Below are 20,785 nucleotides of genomic sequence, written 5' to 3'. Positions count from 1 at the left end.
GCATGCGCAAAAAAATTCAACTAAAAACTCAAAGTGTAGAAGATTTTGTGACCATTTGAAAAAAGTGTCCCCATTTCAAACACTTTAATGGCTACTGGCGGCAAACCTGTAATATCTCAAATGCTCTTTAAGGGGGTGTGAGTTCTCGAGGTTTGATGAGGGATAGGGGGCCAATATAAGGGCCAAGTACCAGCACCCATCGGACATCATGTGCGCACACCCCCCACGCCCCCCCAATCGCCAGAACCCTAATGCCGTCGGTCAGGTTCTCCGACGATGATCCGGCGATGATCCGACGATGGTGCCCCGACGAAGAAAAATGCGGCACCAGCAAATGCCTGAGGCCAGCATGTGCTACTGCAACCCTCGGTCTGGTCCGATCTTAGTTTGGGAATGAACTCCGTATGCCTAAGTCAACACAGGAAACGAGCGTGCGTGCACTCAGCCGGCCAGAGGGGCGGGATGCGTAAGCTGGGGATCGGTCGGGTCCCCCTCTGCGTGCTGCTGGTCTTGCTGCCCAAACCCTTGGTCCGATCTGATCTTCGACTGGGAATGAACTCTGTATGCCTAAGCCAACCGATGAAACGAGCGGGCGGGTGAGCGGGCACTACGCCAGCCAGAGAGACGGGATGCGCAAGCCGTGGAACGATAGGGTGGTAGGTGGGTTTAGGCACATCTTCATATTTTTGCGTGTCAATGCCAATTTTATGGCTTGTAAATTCATACAATCATCCATTATGCCTTCACGTGAAGTTTCATGGCAGGACGACTCGTTTTTTATTTTTCACGATTTTTGAAACTTTTTACGGTTTGAGATTTTTTAAAACTTTTTCGGAAAGAGTTTGGGCCCTAAACCTGGTCCTTGTATTTTTGCTGGCTCGCACAAAACAATTCAGTTAAAAATTCGAAGTGTACAAGATTTTGTGACCATTTCAAAAAATTGTCCCCATTTCAGACACTTTAATGGCTACTGGCAGCAAACCTATAAAATCTCAAATGCTCTTTAAGGGGGTGTGAGTTCTCGAGGTTTGATGAGGGATAGGGGGCCAATATAAGGGCCAAGTACCAGCACCGATCGCACATCATGTGCGCACACCCCCCCGGCCCCCCCGATCATCGGAATCCCAATGCCGCCGGTCAGGTTCTCCGGTGATGCTCCGGCGATGGTGCCCCGGCGAAGAAAAATACAGCAGTAGCACATGCCCGAGCCCAGCATGTGCTACCGCAACCCTCGGTCCGGTCTGATCTTAGACTGGGAATGAACACCGTTTGCCTAATTCAACCCACGAAACAAGCGTGTGGGCGCTCAGCTGGCCAGAAGGGCAGGATGCACAAGCCGGGGATCAATCGGGTCCCCGTCTGCGTGCTGCCGATCTTGCTACCGCAACCCTCTGTCCAGTTCGATCTTAGACTGGGAATGAACTCTGTATGCCTCAGCCAACCGATGAAAGGAGCGGGCGGGCAGGCAGGTGGGCGGGAACTACGCCGGCCACAGAGACGGGATGCGCAAGCCGTGGATCGATAGGGTGGTAGGTGGGTTTAGGCACATCTTCATATTTCTGCATGCCAATGCCATTTTTATGGCTTGTCAATTCATACAATGGTCCCCTAAGCCTTCACGTGAAGTTTCATGGCAAGACGACTCGTTTTTTATTTTTCAAGATTTTTTAAACTTTTTGCGGTTCGGGATTTTTTAAAATTTTTTCGGAAGGAGTTTTGGCCCCAAACCTGCTAGACGTGATCCTTGTATTTTTGTTGGCTCGCACAAAACAATTTAGTTAAATACTCGAAATGTACAAGATTTTGTGACCATTTGAAAAAATTGTCCCCATTTCAGAGACTTTATGGCTACTGGCAGCAAACCTGTAAAATCTCAAATGCTCTTTAAGGGGGTGTGAGTTCTTGAGGTTTGATGAGGGATAGGGGGCCAATATAAGGGCGAAGTACCAGCACCCATCGTACATCAGGTGTGCACACCCCCCCGGCCCCCCGATCACCGGAACCCCAATGCCGCCGGTCAGGTTCTCCGACGATGCTCCGGTGATGGTGCCTCGGCGAAGAAAAATACGGCACCAGCACATGCTCAAGCCCAGCATGTGCTGCCACAACCTTCGGTCTGGTATGATCTTAGGCTGGGAATGAACTCCGTATGCCTAAGTCAACCCACGAAACGAGCGTGCGGGTGCTCAACCAACCAGTGGCACGGGATGCGCAACCCAGGGATCGACTGGGTCCCCCTCTGCCTGCTATCGATCCTGCTACCTCAACCCTCGGTCTGGTCTGATCTTATACAAGAAATGAACTCCGTATGTCTAAGCCAACTGATGAAATGAGTGGGTGGGCGGGCGGGCGGGCACTACGTCGGCCAGAAAGGCAGGACGCACAAGCCGTGAATCGATAGGGTGGTAGGTGGGTTTGGGCACATCTTCATATTTCTACGTGCCAATGCCATTTTTATGGCTTTTAAATTCATGCAATGGTCCCTTAAGCCTTCACATTATGTTTCATGGCAAGACGACTTGTTTTCTATTTTTCATGATTTTTGAAACTTTTTGCGGTTTGGGATTTTTCAAAATTTTTTTGAAAGGAGTTTTGGCCCAAAACTTGGTAGACATGATCCTTGTATTTTTTTTGGCATGCACAAAATATTTCAGCTAAAAACTAGAAGTGTAAAAGATTTTGTGACTATTTGAAAAAAGTGTCCTCATTTCAGACACTTTAATGGCTACTGGCAGCAAACCTGTAAAATCTCAAATGCTTTTTAAGGGGGTGTGAGTTCTAGAGGTTTGATGAGGAATAGGGGGCCAATATAAGGGCCAAGTACCAGCACCCATCATACATCCTGTGCGCACACCCCCCGACCCCTCCGATCATCGGAACCCCAATGTCGTCGATCAGGTTTTCCGACGATGCTCTGGCAATGCTGCCCTGGCGAAGAAAAATACAGCACCAGCACATGCCTGAGCGCAGCATGTGCTGCCGCAACCCTTGGTCCGGTCCGATCTTAGACTGGGAATGAACTTCGTATGCCTAAGTCAGCCCACGAAACGAGCTTACGGGCGCTCAGTCGGCCAGAGGGGCGGGATGCATAAGACGGGGATCGACCGGGTCCCCCTCTGTGTGTTGCCGATCCTGCTACCGCAACCCTCAGTCTTGTTTGATCTTAGACTGGGAATGAACTCCATATGCCTAAGCCAACCGACGAAATGAACGTACAGGCGGGCGGGCGGACGGGCACTACACCAGCCAGAGAGACGGGATGCGCAAGCCGTGGATCGCTAGGGTGGTAGGTGGGTTTAGGTACATCTTCATATTTCTGCATGCCAATGCCAGTTTTATGGCTTGTAAATTCATACAATGGTCCCTTAAAATTTTTTCGAAAGGAGTTTTGGCCCCAAACCTGGTAGACGTGATCCTTGTATTTTTGTTGGCTCGCACAAAACAATTCAGTTAAATACTTGAAGTGTACAAGATTTTGTGACCATTTGAAAAAATTGTCCCCATTTCAAAGACTTTAATGGCTACTAGCAGCAAACCTGTAAAATCTCAAATGCTCTTTAAGGGGGTGTGAGTTCTCGAGGTTTGATGAGGGATAGAGGGCCAATATAAGGGCCAAGTACCAGCACCCATCACACATCAGGTGTGCACACCCCCCCCGGCCCCTCCGATCACCGGAACCCCAATGCCGTCGGTCAGGTTTTCCGATGATGCTCCGACGATGGTGCCCCGATGAAGAAAAATGCGGCACCAGCACATGTCTGAGCCCAGCTTATGCTGCCGCAACCCTCGGTCCAGTCTGATCTTAGATGGGAATGAACTCCGTATGCCTAAGTCAACCCATGAAACGAGCGTACGGGCGTTCAGCCGGTCGGAGGGGCGGGATGCACAAGCCGAGGATCGGTTGGGTCCCCCTCTACGTGCTGCAAATCCTGCTGCTGCAACCCTCGGTCTGGTCTGATCTTATAATGGCAATGAACTCCGTATGCCTAAGCCAACTGACGAAATGAGCGGGTGGGCACTACGCCAGCCAGAGAGACGGGATACGCAAGTCGTGGATCGATAGGGTGGTAGGTGGGTTTAGGCACATCATCATATTTCTGTGTGCCAATGCCATTTTTATGGCTTGTAAATTCATACAATAGTCCCTTAAGCCTTCACGTGAAGTTTCATGGCAAGACGACTCGTTTTCTATTTTTCATGATTTTTGAATCTTTTTGCAGTTCGGGATTTTTTAAAATTTTTTCAGAAGGAGTTTTGGCCCCAAACTTGGTAGACGTGATCCTTGTATTTTTGTTGGTGTGCACTAAAAAATTCAGCTAAAAACTCAAAGTGTTCAAGATTTGTGACCACTCGAAAAAAGTGTCCCCATTTAAGACACTTTAATGGCCACTGGCAGCAAACCTGTAAAATCTCAAATGCTCTTTAAGGTGGTGTGAGTTCTTGAGGTTTGATGAGGGATAGGGGGCCAATATAAGGGCCAAGTACCAGCACCCATTGCACATCATGTGCGCACACCCCCCAGCCCCCCCGATCGTCGGAACCCCAATGCCGTCGGTCAGGTTCTCCGGTGATGCTCCGACGATGGTGCCCCGACGAAGAAAAATGCTGCACCAGCACATGCCCGATTCAAACATGTGCTGCCGCAACCCTTGGTCCGGTCTGATCTTAGACTGGGAATGAACTCTGTATGCCGAAGTCAACCCACGAAACGAGCGTACAGGCGCTCAGCCGGCCAGAGGGGCGGGATGCACAAGCTGGGGATGGTCGGGTCCCCCTCTGTGTGCTGCCGATCCTGCTACCGCAACCCTCAGTCCTGTTTGATCTTAGACTGGGAATGAACTACGCATGCCTAAGCCAACTGACGAAACGAGCGGGCGGGCGGGCGGGCGGGCACTACGCCGGCCAGAGAGACGGGATGCGTAAGCCGTGGATCGATAGGGTGGTAGGTGGGTTTAGGTACATCTTGATATTTCTGCATGCCAATGCCAGTTTTATGGCTTGTAAATACATACAATGGTCCCTTAAGCCTTCACGTGAAGTTTCATGGCAAGACGAATCGTTTTCTATTTTTCATGATTTTTGAAACTTTTTACGGTTCAAGATTTTTTAAAATTTTTTTGGCAGAAGTTTTGGCCCCAAACTTGGTAGACGTGATCCTTGTTTTTTTGTTGGCATGCACAAAATAATTTAGCTAAAAACTTGAAGTATACAAGATTTTGTGACCATTTGAAAAAAGTGTCCCCATTTCAGTCACTTTATTGGCTACTGGCAGCAAACTTGTAAAATCTCAAATGCTCTTTAAGGGGGTGTGAGTTCTCAAGGTTTGATGAGGGATAGGGGACCAATATAAGGGCCAAGTACCAGCACCCATTGCACATCATGTGCGCACACCCCCTGGCCCCCCCGATCGCCAGAACCCCAATGCCGCCGGTCAGGTTCTATGGCGATGCTTCGGTGAGGGTGCCCCGGTGAAAAAAAATACGGCACCAGCACATAACCAAGCCCAGTATGTGCTATCGTAACCCTCGGTCGGGTCTGATCTGAGACTGGGAATGAACTCCGTATGCTTTGACTGGGAATGAACTCTATATGCCTAAGTCAACCCATGAAACGAGCGTGCAGGTGCTCAAACGGCCAGAGGGGTGGGATGTGCAAGCCGGGGATCGGTCAGGTCCCCCTCTGCATGCTGCCGATCCTACTGTTGCAACCCTCGATCTGGTCTGATCTCAGACTGGGAATGAACTCCATATGTCTAAGCCAATCGACAAAGCGAGCGGGCGGGCCGGCGGGCATTACCCCGGCCAGAGAGACGGGATGCGCAAGCCGTGGATCGATAGGGTGGTAGGTGGGTTTAGGCACATCTTCATATTTCTATGTGCCAATGCCATTTTTATGGCTTGTAAATTCATTCAATGGTCCATTAAGCCTTCACGTTAAGTTTCATGGCAAGATGACTCATTTTCTATTTTTCACGATTTTCGAAAATTTTTGCGGTTTAGGATTTTTTAAAATTTTTTCAGAAGGAGTTTTGGCCCTAAACTTGGTAGAGGTGATCCTTGTATTTTTGTTGGCATGCACAAAAAAATTCAGCTAAAAACTCAAAGTGTACAAGATTTTGTGACCATTTGAAAAAAGTGTCCACATTTCAGACACTTTAATGGCTACTGGCAGTAAACCTGTAAAATCTCAAATGCTCTTTAAGGGGGTGTGAGTTTTCGAGGTTTGATGAGGGATAGAGGGCCAATATAAGAGCCAAGTACCAGCACCCACCGCACATCATGTGCACACACCCCCCGACCCCCCCGATCGCCGGAACCCCAACGCCGTCGGTCAGGTTCTCTGGCGATGCTCCGGCGATGTTGCCCCGGTGAAGAAAAATGCGGCACCAGCACCCCGAGCCCAGCATGTGCTGTTGCAACCCTTGATTCGATCCGATTTTAGACTGGGAATGAACTCCATATGCTTAGACTGGGAATGAACTCCGTATGCCTTAGTCAACCCACGAAATGAGCGTGCGGGCGATCAGCCGGCCAGAGGGGCGGGATACGCAAGTCGAGGATCGACCGGGTCTCCCTCTATGTGCTGCTGATCCTGCTGCTGGAACCCTCGGTCTGATCCGATCTTAGACTGGGAATGAACTCCGTATGCCTAAGCCAACCGACGAAACGAGCCGACGGGCAGGTAGGCGGGCACTACGCTTACCAGAGAAACGGGATGTGCAAGCCGTGGATCGATAGGGTGGTAGGTGGGATTAGGCACATCTTCATATTTTTGTGTGCCAATGCCATTTTTATGGCTTGTAAATTCATACAATGGTCCCTTCAGGCTTCACGTGAAGTTTCATGGCAAGACGACTCGTTTTCTATTTTTCATGATTTTCAAAAAATTTTGCGGTCCCAGATTTTTTAAAATTTTTTTGAAAGAAATTTTGGCCCGAAATTTGGTAGACGTGATCCTTGTATTTTTTTTGGCATGCATAAAAAAATTCAGGTAAAAACTCAAAGTGTACAAGATTTTGTGACCATTTGAAAAAAGTGTCCCCATTTCAGACACTTTGATGGCTACTGGCAGCAAATCTGTAAAATCTCAAATGCTCTTTAAGGGGGTGTGAGTTCTTGAGGTTTGATTAGGGATTAGGGGCCAATATAAGGGCCAAGTACCAGCACCCATCACACATCATGTGCGTATAACCCCCCGGCCCCCCGACCATCGAAACCCCAATGCTGTCAGTCAGGTTCTCCGGCGATGCTCCGACGAAGAAAAATGCGGCACCAGCACATGCCCAAGCCCAGCATGTGCTGCCGCAACCCTCGGTCTGGTCCGATCTTAGATTGGGAATGAACTATGTATGCTTAGACTGGGAATGAACTCCGTATGCCTAAGTCACCCCACGAAACGAGCGTGCGGGCCCTCAGTCGGCCAGAGGGGCGGGATGCGCAAGCCGGGGATCGGTCGGGTCCCCCTCTGCATGCTGTCGGTCCTGCTACTGTAACCCTCAGTTCGGTCTGATCTTAGACTGGGAATGAACTCCGTATGCCTAAGGCAATCGACGAAACGAGCGGGCGGGCGGGCGGGCGGGCGGGCACTATACCGACCAGAGAGACGGGATGCGCAAGCCATGGATCGATAGGGTGGTAGTTGGGTTTAGGCACATCTTCATATTTCTGTGTGCCAACGCCACTTTTACGGCTTGTAAATTCATACAATGGTCCCTTAAGCCTTCACGTGAAGTTTTATGGCAAGACGACTCGTTTTCTATTTTTCACGATTTTTGAAACTTTTTGCGGTTCAGGATTTTTTTTTTAATTTTTTCAGAAAGAGTTTTGGCACCAAACTTGGTAGACATGATCCTTGTATTTTTGTTGGAATGCCAAAAAAATTCAGCTAAAAACTCGAAGTGTACATGATTTTGTGACCATTTGAGAAAAGTGGCCCCAATTCAGACACTTTTATGGCTACTGGCAGGAAACCTGTAAAATCTCAAATGCTCTTTAAGGGGGTGTGAGTTCTCGAGGTTTGATGAGGGATAGGGGGCCAATATAAGGGCCAAGTACCAGCACCCATCGCACATCATGTGCGCAAACCCCCCGACCCCTCTGATCACCGAAACCAAAATGCCGCCGGTCAGGCTCTCCGACAATGCTCCGACGATGGTGCCCCAGCGAAGAAAAATGTGACACCATCACAAGCCCGAGCCCAGCATGTGCTGCTGCAACCCTCAGTCCGGTCTGATCTTGACTGGGAATGAACTCTGTATGCTTAGACTGGGAATGAACTCCATATTCCTAAGTCAACCCATGAAACGAGCGTGCGGGTGCTCAGCCAACCAGAAGGGCGAGATGCGTAAGCCAGGGATCTGGATGCTACCGATGCTGCTGCCGTAACCCTCGGTCTGGTCGGATCTTAGACTAGGAATGAACTCTATATGCCTAAGCCAACCGACAAAACGAGAGGGCGGGCGGGCGGGCGGGCACTACGTCGGCCTGAGAGACTGGATGCGTAAGCTGTGGATCGATAGGGTGGTAAGTGGGTTTAGGCACATCTTCATATTTTTGCATCCCAATACCTTTTTTATGGCTTGTAAATTCATACAATGGTCCCTTAAGCCTTCACGTGAAGTTTCATGGCAAGACAACTCGTTTTCTATTGTTCATGATTTTTAAAACTTTTTATGGTTCGGGATTTTTTAAAATTTTTTCGGGAGGAGTTTTGGCCCCAAACTTGGTAGACGTGATCCTTGTATTTTTGTTGGCTTGCACAAAAAAATTCTGCTAAAAACTCGAAGTGTACAAGATCTTGTGACCATTTGAAAAAAGTGTCCCCAATTCATACATTTTAATGGCTACTGGCAGCAAACCTGTAAAATCTCAAATGGTCTTTAAGGGGGTGTGAGTTCTCGAGGTTTGATGAGGGATAGGGGGCCAATATAAGGGCAAGTACCAGCACCCATAGCACATCATGTGCACACACCCCCCCGGCCCCCCGATTGACAGAACCAAAATGCCGTCGGTCAGGTTCTCCAGCAATACTCCGACGATGGTGCCCCAGCGAAGAAAAATGCGACACCATCACAAGCTCGAGCCCAGCATGTGCTATCGGAACCCTCGGTCTGGTCCTATCTTGACTGGGAATGAACTCCATATGTTTAGACTAGGAATGAACTCTGTATTCCTAAGTCAACACACGAAACAAGCATACGGGCTCTTAGCCGGCCAGAGGGGCAGGATGCGCAAGCCGGGGATCGGTCAGGACCCCCTCTGCGAGCTGTCAATCCTACTGCCCCAACCCTCGATCCGATCTGATCTTAGACTGGGAATGAACTCCATATGCCTAAGCCAACCGACGAAACAAGCGTGAGGGCGGGCGGGCGGGCGAGCGGGCGGGCACTACGTCGACCAGAGAGACGGGATGCGCAAGCTATGGATCGATAGGGTGGTAGGTGGGTTTAGGCACATCTTCATATTTCTGCATGCCAATGCCATTTTTATGACTTGTAAATTCATACAATGGTCCCTTAAGCCTTCACGTGAAGTTTCATGGCAAGACGACTCGTTTTCTATTTTTCATGATTTTTGAAACCTTTTGCCGTTCGGGATGTTTTAAAATTTTTTCAGAATTATGTTTGGCTGCAAACTTGGTAGACGTGATCCTTGTATTTTTATTGGCATGCATAAAAAAATTCAGCTAAAAACTCGAAGTGTACAAGATTTTGTGGCCATTTGAAAAAAGTGTCCCCATTTTAGACACTTTAATGGCTACTGGCAGCAAACCTGTAAAATCTCAAATGCTCTTTAAGGGGGTGTGAGTTCTCGAGGTTTGCTGAGGGATAGGGGGCCAATATAAGCACCAAGTACCAGCACCCATCGTGCATCATGTACGCATATCCCCCCGGCCTCGCCGATCGTCGGAACTGCAATACCCCGGTCAGGTTCTCTGACGATGCTCCGACGATGGTGCCCAGGTGAAAAAAAATACGACACCAGCACATGCTCGAGCCCAGCATGTGCTGTCGTAACCCTCGGTCCGATCCGATCTTAGACTGGGAATGAACTCCGTATGTTTAGACTGGGAATGAACTCCATATGCCTCGGTCAACCCACGAAACGAGCGTGCGGGCGCTCAGCCGGCCAGAGGGGCGGGATGCGCAAGTCGGGGATCGGTCGGGTCCCACTCTACTTGCTGTCAATCCTGCTACCGCATCCCTCGGTCGGGTACAATTTTGGACTGAGAATGAACTCTGTATGCCTAAGCCAACTGACAAAATGAGCGGGCAATACGCCGGCCAGAGAGACGGGATGCGCAAGCCGTGGATCGATAGGGTGGTAGGTGGGTTTAGGCACATCTTCGTATTTCTACGTGCCAATTCCATTTTTATGGCTTGTAAATTCATACAATGGTCCCTTAAGCCTTCACGTGAAGTTTCATGGCAAGACGACTCATTTTCTATTTTTCATGATTTTTGAAATTTTTACGGTTCCAGATTTTTTAGAATTTTTTCCAAATTATTTTTAGCTCCAAACTTGGTAGCGTGATCCTTGTATTTTTTTTGGCATGCACAAAAAAATTCAGCTAAAAACTTGAATTGTACAAGATTTTGTGACCATTTGAAAAAAGTGTCCCCATTTCAGACACTTTAATGGCTACTGGCAGCAAACCTGTAAAATCTCAAACACTCTTTAAGGGGGTGTGAGTTCTCGAGGTTTGCTGAGGGATAGGGGGCCAATATAAGCACCAAGTATCAACACCCTTCGTGCATCATGTACGCACACCCCCTCGACCTCCCTGATCGTCGGAACCCCAATACCCCAGTCAGGTTCTCCGGTGATGGTGCCCCGACGAAGAAAAATGCGACGCCAACACATGCCCGAGCCCAGCATGTGCTGCCGTAACCCTCGGTCTGGTCTGATCTTAGACTGGGAATGAACTCCATATGCTTAGACTGGGAATGAACTCCATATGCTTCGATCAACCCATGAAGCGAGCGTGCGGGTGCCCTACCGGCCAGAGGGGCGGGATGCGCAAGCTGGGGATCGGTTGGGTCCCCTTCTATGTACTGTCGATTGTGCTACCGCAACCCTTGGTTTGGTACAATTTTAGATTGGGAATGAACTTCGTATGCCTAAGCCAACTGACGAAACGAGCGGGTGGGCGGGGACTACGCCGGCCAGAGAGACGGGATGCGCAAGTCGTGGATCGATAGGGTGGTAGGTGGGTTTAGGCACATCTTCATATTTATCCATGCCAATGCCATTTTTATGGCTTGTAAATTCATACAATGGTCCCTCAAGCCTTCACATGAAGTTTCATGCCAAGACGACTCGTTTTCTATTTTTCATGATTTTTGAAACTTTTTGCGGTTCGGGATTTTTTAAACTTTTTTCGGAAGGAGTTTTGGCCCCAAACTCGGTAGGCATGATCCTTGTATTTTTCTTGGCATGCACAAAAAAATTCAGCTAAAAACTCGAAGTGTACAAGATTTTGTGACCATTTGAAAAAAGTGTCCCCATTTCAGACACTTTAATAGCCACTAGCAGCAAACCTGTAAAATCTCAAATTCTCTTTAAGAGGGTGTGAGTTCTCGAGGTTTGATGAGGGATAGGGAGCCAATATAAGGGCCAAGCACCAGCACTCATCACACATCATGTGCGCACACCCCCTGCCGCCCCGATCGTCGAAACCCCAATGTCGTCGGTCAGGTTCTCCGACGATGCTCCAGCGATGGTGCCCCGACGAAGAAAAATGTGGCACCAGCACATGCCCGAGCCCAACATGTGCTGCCGCAACCCTCGGTCCGGTCTGATCTTAGACTGGGAATGAACTCCGTATGTTTAGACTAGGAATGAACTCCATATGCCTCGGTCAACCCATGAAACGAGCGTGCGGGCGCTCTGCTGGCCAGAGGGGCGAGATGCGCAAGCTGGGGATCGATCGGGTCCACCTTTACGTGCTGTCGATCGTGCTGCTGTAACCCTCAGTTTGGTACAATCTTAGATTGCGAATGAACTCCGTATGCCTAAGCCAATTGACGAAACGAGTGGACGGGCGGGCACTACGCTGGCCAGAGAGACGGGATGCGCAAGTCGTGGATCGATAGGGTGGTAGGTGGGTTTAGGCACATCTTCATATTTCTCCATGCCAATGCCATTTTTATGGCTTGTAAATTCATACAATGGTCCCTCAAGCCTTCACGTGAAGTTTCATGGCAAGACGACTCGTTTTCTATTTTTCATGATTTTTGAAACTTTTTGCGGTTCGGGATTTTTTAAACTTTTTTCGGAAGGAGTTTTGGCCCCAAACTTGGTAGGCTTGATCCTTGTATTTTTGTTGGCATGCACAAAAAAATTCAACTAAAAACTCCAAGTGTACAAGATTTTGGGACCATTTGAAAAAAGTGTCCCCATTTCAGAAACTTTAATGGCTACTGGCAGCAAACCTGTAGAATCTCTAATGCTCTTTAAGGGGATGTGAGTTCTCGAGGTTTGATGAGGGATAGGGGGCCAATATAAGGGCTAAGTACCAGCCCCCCCGATTGCTAGAACCCCAATGCCGTCGGTCTGGTTCTCCAGTGATGCTCCGGCAATGGTGGCCCGACGAAGAAAAATGTGGCACCAACACATGCTCGAGCCTAGCATGTGCTGTAGCAACCCTCGGTCCGGTCCGATCTTAGACTGGGAATGAACTTCGTATGCTTAGACTGGGAATGAACTCCGTATGCCTAAGTCAACCCACGAAACGAGCGTGCGGGTGCTCAGCCGGCCAAAGGGGCGGGATGTGCAAGCTAGGGATCGGCCGGGTCCCCCTCTGTGTGTTGCCAATCCTGCTGCCACAACCCTCAGTCTGGTCCGATCTTAGACTAGAAATGAACTCCGTATGCCTAAGCCAACCAACGAAACGAGCGGGCAGACGGGCGGGCACTATGTCAGGCAGAGAAACGGGATGTGCAAGCCGGGGATCGATAGGGTGGTAGGTGGGTTTAGGTACATCTTCATATTTCTGTGTGCCAATGCCATTTTCATAGCTTGTAAATACATACAATGGACCCTTAAGCCGTCACGTGAAGTTTCATGGCAAGACGACTCATTTTCTATCTTTCACGATTTTTGAAACTTTTTGTGGTTCGGGATTTTTTAAAATTTTTTCAGAAATATTTTTGGCCCCAAACTTGGTAGACATGATCCTTATATTTTTGTTGGCATGCACAAAAAAATTTAGCTAAAAACTCCAAGTGTACAAGATTTTGTGACCATTTGAAAAAAGTGTCCCCAGTTCAAACACATTAATGGCTACTGGCAACAAACCTGTAAAATCTCAAACGCTTTTTAAGGAGGTGTGAGTTCTTGAGGTTTGATGAGGGATAGGGGGCCAATATATGGGCCAAGTACCAGCACCCATCGCACATCATGTGCGCACACCCCCCGGCCCCCCCGATCGTCGGAACCCCAATGCCGTCGGTCAGGTTCTCCGACGATGCTCCGGCGATGGTGCCCCGACGAAGAAAAATGCTGCACCAACACATGCCCTAGCCCAGCATGTGCTGCCGTAACCATCGGTCCGGTCCGATCTCAGACTGGAAATGAACTTCGTATGCCTAAGTCAACCCACGAAACGAGCGTGCGGGTGCTCAACCGTCCAGAGGGGCGGGATGCGCAAGCCGGGGATCGACCGGGTCCCCCTCTGCATGTTGCTGATCCTGCAGCTGTAACCCTTGGTCTGGTCCAATCTTAGACTGGGAATAAACTCCGTATGCCTAAGCCAACCGACGAAACGAGTGGGCGGGCGGACAGGCGGGCACTACGCCGGCCAGAGAGACGGGATGCGTAAGCCGTGGATCGATAGGGTGGTAGGTGGGTTTAAGCCCATCTTCATATTTCTGTGTGCCAATGCCATTTTTATGGCTTGTAAATTCATAGAATGGTCCCTTAAGCCTTCACGTGAAGTTTCATGGCAAGACGACTCGTTTTCTATTTTTCACGATTTCTAAAACTTTTTGGGGTTCGGGATTTTTCAAAATCTTTTCAGAAGGAGTTTTGGCCCCAAAGTTGGTAGACGTGATCCTTGTATTTTTTTTGGCATGCACAAAAAACTTTAGCTAAAAACCTGAAGTGTACAACATTTTATGATCATTTGAAAAAAGTGTCCCCATTTCAGACACTTTAATGGCTACTGGCAGCGAACCTGTAAAATCTCAAATGCCCTTTAAGGGGGTGTGAGTTCTCGAGGTTTGATGAGGGATAGGGGGCCAATATAAGAGCCAAGTACTAGCAACCATCGCACATCATGTGCGCACACCCCCTCGGCCCCCCCGATCGTCGGAACCCCAATGTCGCCGGTCAGGTTCTCTGGCGATGGTGCCCCGATGAAGAAAAATGCACCAACACTTGCCCGAGCCCAGCATGTGCTGCCACAACCCTCGGTGTGGTCCGATCTTAGACTGGGAATGAACTTCGTATGCTTAGACTGGGAAGGAACTCCGTATGCCTAAGTCAACCCACAAAACGAGCGTGCGGGTGCTCAACCGACCAAAGGGGTGGGATGCGCAAGTCGGGGATCGGCCGGGTCCCCCTCTGCGTGTTACCGATCCTGCTACTGCAACCCTCGATCTGGTCTAATCTTAGACTAGGAATGAACTTCGTATGCCTAAGCCGATCGACGAAACGAGTGGGCGGGCGGGCACTACTCCAGCCAGAGAGACAGGATGCGCAAGCAGTGGATCGATAGGGTGGTAGGTGGTTTAGGCACATCTTCATATTTCTATGTGCCAATGCCATTTTATTGGCTTGTAAATTCATACAATGGTCCCTTAAGCCTTCACGTCAAGTTTCATGGCAAGACGACTCGTTTTCTATCTTTCACTATTTTTGAAACTTTTCACGGTTCGAGAATTTTTAAAATTTTTTGCAAAGGATTTTTGGACCCAAACTTGGTAGATGTGATCCTCGAATTTTTGTTGGCATGCACAAAAAAATTCAGCTAAAAACTCGAAGTGTACAAGATTTTGTGACCATTTGAAAAAAGTGTCCCCATTTCAGACACTTTAACGGCTACTGGCAGCAAACCTATAAAATCTTTAATACTCTTTAAGGGGATGCGAGTTCTTGAGGTTTGATGAGGGATAGGGGCCAATATAAGGGCCAACTACCAGCACCCATTGCACATCATGTGCGAACACCCCCCCGACCCCCCCGATCGCCGAAACCCCAATGCCGTCGGTTAAGTTCTCTGACGATGCTCCGGCGATGGTGCCCCGGTGAAGAAAAATGCGGCACCAACACATGCCCGAGCCCAGCATGTGGTGTCTCAATCCTCGATTCGGTTCGATCTTAGATTGGGAATGAACTCCATATGCTTAGACTGGAAATGGACTCCGTATGCCTAAGTCAACCCACGAAACGAGCGTGCGGGTGCTCAGCCAACCAGAGGGGTGGGATGAGCAAGCCGAGGATCGACCGGGTCCCCCTCTGCGTGCTGCCAATCCTGCAACTGCAACCCTCAGTCTGGTCCAATCGTAGACTAGGAATGAACTCCGTATGCCTAAGCCAACTGATGAAACTAGTGGGCAGGTGGGCGGGCACTACGCCGGCCAGAGAGACAAGATGCGCAAGCCAATCTTACACTGGGAAAGAACTCCGTATGCTTAGACTGGGAATGAACCCCGTATGCCTACATCAACCCACGAAATGAGCATACGGGCGCTCAACCAGCCAGAGGGGTAGGAGGCGCAAGCCGAGGATCGGTCGGGTCCCCCTCTGCGTCCTACCGATCTCGCTACCGCAACCCTCAGTCTGGCCTGATCTTAGACTGGGAATGAACTCCGTATGCCTAAACCAACCCACAAAACGAGTGGGCGGGCACTACGTCGGCCAGAGAGACGGGATGCACAAGCTGCAGATCGATAGGGTGGTAGGTGGGTTTAGGCACATCTTCATATTTTTGTAGGCCAATGCCATTTTTATTTCTTGTAAATTCATACAATGGTCCCTTAAACCTTCACGTGAAGTTTCATGGCAAGACGACTCGTTTTCTATTTTTCATGATTTTTAAAACTTTTTGGGGTTCAAGATTTTTTAAAATTTTTTCGGAAGGAGTTTTATCCCCAAACTTTGTAGACATGATCCTTGCATTTTTGTTGGTATGGACAAAAAAATTCAGCTACAAATTCGAAGTGTACAAGATTTTCTGACCATTTGAAAAAAGTGCCCCCATTTCAGACACTTTAATGGCTACTGGCAGCAAACCTGTAAAATCTCAAATGCTCTTTAAGGGGGTGTGAGTTCTTAAGGTTTGACGAGGGATAGGGGCCAATATAAGGGCCAAGTACCAGCACCCATCGCACATCATGTGTGCACACCCCCCGGCCTCCCCGATGATCGGAACCCTAATGCCGTCGGTCAGGTTCTCTGGTGATGCTCCGGCGATGCTTCGGTGATGGTGCCCTAACAAAGAAAAATGCAGCACCAGCACATGCCCGAGCCCAGCATGTGCTGCCGTAACCCTCGGTCTGGTCGGATCTTAGACTGGGAATTAACTCTGTATGCTTAGACTGGGAATGAACTCCGTATGCCTAAGTCAACCGACGAAATGAGCGTACGGGCGCTCATCCTGCCAGAACGGCGGGATGTGCAAGACGGGGATCGGTCGGGTCCCCCTCTACATGTTGTCGATCCTGCTGCCACAACCCTCGGTCTAGTCCGATCTTAAACTGGGAATGAACTCCGTATGCCTAAGCCAACCGACGAAACGAGTAGGCGTGCGGGAGGGCGGGCACTACACCGGCCAGAGAGACGGGATACGCAAGCCATGGATCGATAGGGTGGTAGGTGGGTTTAGGCACATCTTTATATTTCTGCATGCCAATGCCATTTTTATGGCTTGTAAATTCATACAATGGTCCCTTAAGCATTCACGTGAAGTTTAATGGCAAGACGACTCGTTTTCTATTTTTCCTAATTTTTGAAACTTTTTACGGTTCGGGATTTTTTAAAATTTTTTCAGAACGAGTTTTGGTCCCAAACTTGGTAGACGTGATCCTTGTATTTTTGTTGGCATGCGCAAAAACATTTAGCTAAAAACTCGAAGTGTACAAGATTTTGTGACCATTTGAAAAAAGTGTCCCCATTTCAGACACTTTAATGGCTACTGGCAGCAAACCTGTAAAATCTCAAATGCTCGTTGAGGGGGTGTGAGTGCTCGAGGTTTGATGAGGGATAAGGGGCCAATATAATAGCCAAGTACCACCACCCATCTTACACCATGTGCGCACAACCCCCCGGCCCCACTGATCGCCGAAGCCCCAATACCACCAGTCAGGTTCTCTGGCGACGCTCTGGCGATGGTGCCCCGGTGAAGAAAAATACGGCACCAGCACATGCCCGAGCCCAGCATGTGCTGCTGTAACCCTCGATCCGGTCCGATCTTAGACTGAGAATGAACTCTATATGCTTAGACTGGGAATGAACTCCGTATGCCTAAGTGAACCCATGAAACGGGCGTGGAGCCGCTCAATCGGCCAAAGGGGTGGGATGCACAAGCTGGGGATCGATCGGGTCCCCCTCTGCGTGCTGCTGATCCTACTACCGTAACCCTCAGTTCAGTTCGATCTTAGACTTGGAATGAACTCCGTATGCCTAAGCCAACCGACAAAACGAGTGGGCGGGCGGGTGGGCAGGCGTGAGGCCACTACACCGCCAGAGAGGCGGGATGCGCAAGTCATGGATCGACAAGGTGGTAGGTGGGTTTAGGCACATCTTCATATTTCTGCATGCCAATGCCATTTTTAGGGCTTGTAAATTCATACATTGGTCCCTTAAGCCTTCACATGAACTTTCATGGCAAGACGACTCGTTTTCTATTTTAAATGATTTTTGAAACTTTTTGTGGTTCGGGATTTTTTAAAATTTTTTCAGAAGGATTTTTGGCCCCAAACTTGGTAGACGTGATCCTTGTATTTTTGTTGGCATGCACAAAAAAATTCAGCTAAAAACCCGAAGTGTACAAGATTTTGTGACCATTTGAAAAAAGTGCCCCCATTTTAGACACTTTAATGGCTATTGGCAGCAAACCTATAAAATCTCAAATGCTCTTTAAGGGGGTGTGAGTTCTCGAGGTTTGATGAGGGATAGGGGGCCAATATAAGGGCCAAGTACCAGCACCCATCGCACATCATGTGCGCACACCCCCCGACCCCCCTGATCGTCAGAACCCCAATGCCGTCGGTCAGATTCTCCGGCGATGCTCCGACGATGGTGCCTCGGTGAAGAAAAATGTGGCACCAGCACATGCCCGAGCCCAGCATGTGCTGCCGCAACCCTAGGTCTGGTCCGATCATAGACTGGGAATGAACTCCGTATGGTTAGACTGGGAATGAACTCTGTATGCCTAAGTCAACCCATGAAACGAGCATGCGGGCGCTTAGCCAGCTAGAGGGGCGAGATGCGCAAGTCGGGTCCCCCTCTGCGTGCTGCTGATCCTGCTGTCGTAACCTTTGGTTCGGCCCAATCTTAGACTGGGAATGAACTTCATATGCCTACGCCAACCGACGAAACGAGCGGGCGGGCGGGCGGGCACTACGCTGGCCAGAGAGACGGGATGCGCAGGCCATGGATCGATAGGGTGGTAGGTGGGTTTAGGCACATCCCCATATTCCTACGTGCCAATGCCATTTTTATGGCTTGTAAATTCATACAATGGCCCTTAACCCTTCACGTGAAGTTTCATGGCAAGACGACTCGTTCTCCATTTTTCACGATTTTTGAAACTTTTTGCAGTTCGGGATTTTTTAAAATTTTTTCGGAAGGCGTTTTGGCCCCAAACCTGGTAGACATGATCCATTTATTTTTGTTGGCATGCATAAAAAAATTCAGCTAAAAACTCGAAGTGTACAAGATTTTGTGACCATTTGAAAAAAGTGTCCCCATTTTAGACACTTTAATGGCTACTAGCAGCAAACGTGTAAAATCTCAAATGCTCTTTAAGGGGGTGTGAGTTCTCGAGGTTTGATGAGGGATAGGGGGCCAATATAAGGGCCAAGTACCAGCACCCATCATACATCATGTGCGCACACCCCCCCGACATCACCGATCATCGGAACCCTAATGCCGCCGGTCAGGTTCTCCGATGATGCTCTGACGATGGTGCCCCGATGAAGAAAAATGCGGCACCAGCACATGCCCGAGCCCAGCATGTGCTGCTGCAACCCTCGGTCTGGTCTGATCTTAGACTAGGAATGAAGTTCGTATGCTTAGAGTAGGAATAAACTCCGTATGCCTAAGTCAACCCACAAAATGAGGGTACGGGATCTCAGTCGGCCGAGGGGCGAGATGCACAAGCCGGGTCCCCCTTTGCCTGCTGCCAATCCTGCTGCCACAACCCTTGATCCAGTCTAATCTTAGACTGGGAAAGAACTCCGTATGCCTAAGCCAACCGACGAAACGAGTGGGCGGGTGGGCAGGCGGGCACTGCGTCGACCAGAGAGACGGGATGCGCAAGCCGTGAATCGATAGGGTGGTAGGTGGGTTTAGGCACATCTTCATATCTCTACGTGCCAATGCCTTTTTTATGTCTTGTAAATTGATACAATGGTTCCTTAAGCCTTCACGTGAAGTTTCATAGCAAGACGACTCATTTTCTATTTTTTACGATTTTCAAAACTTTTAGAATTTCAGGATTTTTTTAAATTTTTTTGAAAGTAGTTTTGGCCCCAAACTTGGTAGACGTGATCCTTGTATTTTTTTTGGCATGCACAAAAAAATTCAGCTAAAAACTAGAAGTGTACAAGATTTTGTGACCATTTGAAAAAAGTGTCCCCATTTTAGACACTTTAATGGCCACTGGCAGCAAACCTATAAAATCTCAAATGCACTTTAACGGGGTGTGAGTTCTTGAGGTTTGGTGAGGGATAGGGGGCCAATATAAGGGCCAAGTTCCAGCAGCCATCGCACATCATGTGCGCACACCCCCCCAGCCCCCCGATCATCGGAACCCCAATGCCGTCGGTCAGGTTCTCCGGTGATGCTCCGGTGATGGTGCCTCGGTGAAGAAAAATGTGGCACCAGCACATGCTCGAGCCCTGCATGTGCTGCCGCAACCCTCGGTCTGGTCCAATCTTAGACTGGGAATGAACTCCGTACGCTTAGACTGGGAATGAATTTCGTATGCCTAAGTGAACCCATGAAACGAGCGTGCGGGCGCTCAACCGGCCAGAGGGGTGGGATGCGCAAGTCGGGTCCCCCTTTGCGTACTGTCGATCCTGCTGTCACAACCCTCGATCCAGTCTAATCTTAGACTGGGAATGAACTCCGTATGCCTAAGCCAACCGACAAAACGAGCGGGCGGGCGGGCGGGCACTACGTCGGCTAGAGAGGCGGGATGCGCAAGTCGTGGATCGATAGGGTGGTAGGTGGGTTTAGGCACATCTTCATATTTCTGCATGCCAATGCCATTTTTATGGCTTGTAAACTCATACAATGGTCCCTTAAGTCTTCACGTGAAGTTTCATGGCAAGATTACTCGTTTTCTATTTTTCATGATTTTCCAAACTTTTTACGGTTTGAGATTTTTTAAAATTTTTTCGGAAGGAGTTTTGGCCCCAAACTTGGTAGACATGATCCTTGTATCTTTTTTGGCATGCGCAAAAAAATACAGCTAAAAACTCGAAGTGTACAAGATTTTGTGACCATTTGAAAAAAGTGTCCCCATTTCAGACACTTTAACGGCTACTAGCAGCAAACCTATAAAATCTCAAATGCTCTTTAAGGGGGTGTGAGTTCTCCAAGTTTGATGAGGGATA

The sequence above is a fragment of the Durio zibethinus genome, chromosome 16, assembly GCF_047325235.1.
Source record: "Durio zibethinus cultivar Kanyao isolate XHJ-2024 chromosome 16, ASM4732523v1, whole genome shotgun sequence".
Classification (NCBI taxonomy): domain Eukaryota; kingdom Viridiplantae; phylum Streptophyta; class Magnoliopsida; order Malvales; family Malvaceae; genus Durio; species Durio zibethinus.
Note: the sequence above shows the minus strand (reverse complement) of the source record.